Raw genomic sequence first — 641 nt, 5'->3', positions numbered from 1 at the left:
GTCGCATGGCGAGGCTGGTCCTGCTGCGGAAGGAGGTACGACCGACAGACTCGCCGTCCGCATATCGTCCGGTGTGTCTACTGGAAGAAGTGGGCAAGTTCTTCGAAGGAGTCATTGTCGCCCGTCTGAAGGCCCACATGTCAAGGCCTGGTTGACACGAAATCCTGTACGGCTTGCGGGGCTGCTCAACGATGGATGCGGTGAACCGGGCACGAGAGATGTCACGGGCGATGGTTTCCTGGGTGGGGTAGCGCTGGCAGTCTCTTTAGACATAGTCAATGCATTCAACACCATACTCCGGGACGGGATATTGGAGGCTGTTGAATTTTTCGACATGCCTCCCTATATCATTCGTGTCATACGGGCCTACCTGAGCGACAGATGGGTCGGCTACACCGGTAAGAATGGAGAAGGGCGGTGGCCCGTTGAGCGCGGGGTTCCGCAGGGTTCGGTTTTAGGTCCGATTCTGTGTATCATCGTATACGATTCATTGTCCTATGCCTTCCCAGACTCAGGCATAGTGTGTTACGCGGACGACACGTTGGTCTTGGTCGGAGGACGCTGGTGGCACGAGACGCTGCGCTCGACGGGAGTACGAAGACCAGAGGAGCCGATGATCAAGCGAGAACTCTCCCGCCGCC

At 57.4% G+C, this 641-nt stretch overlaps 1 pseudogene; it reads left to right on the top strand.

The window, feature by feature from the left end:
* Positions 1–627, top strand: part of LOC112212173 — a 1,297-nt pseudogene extending 670 nt beyond the window's left edge.
* Positions 628–641: the final 14 nt, after the last annotated feature.

This window comes from Bombus impatiens, unplaced genomic scaffold (assembly GCF_000188095.3).
Source record: "Bombus impatiens unplaced genomic scaffold, BIMP_2.2 scf_0123, whole genome shotgun sequence".
NCBI classification, from domain to species: domain Eukaryota; kingdom Metazoa; phylum Arthropoda; class Insecta; order Hymenoptera; family Apidae; genus Bombus; species Bombus impatiens.
This window is presented reverse-complemented; position numbering and strand designations above follow the sequence as displayed.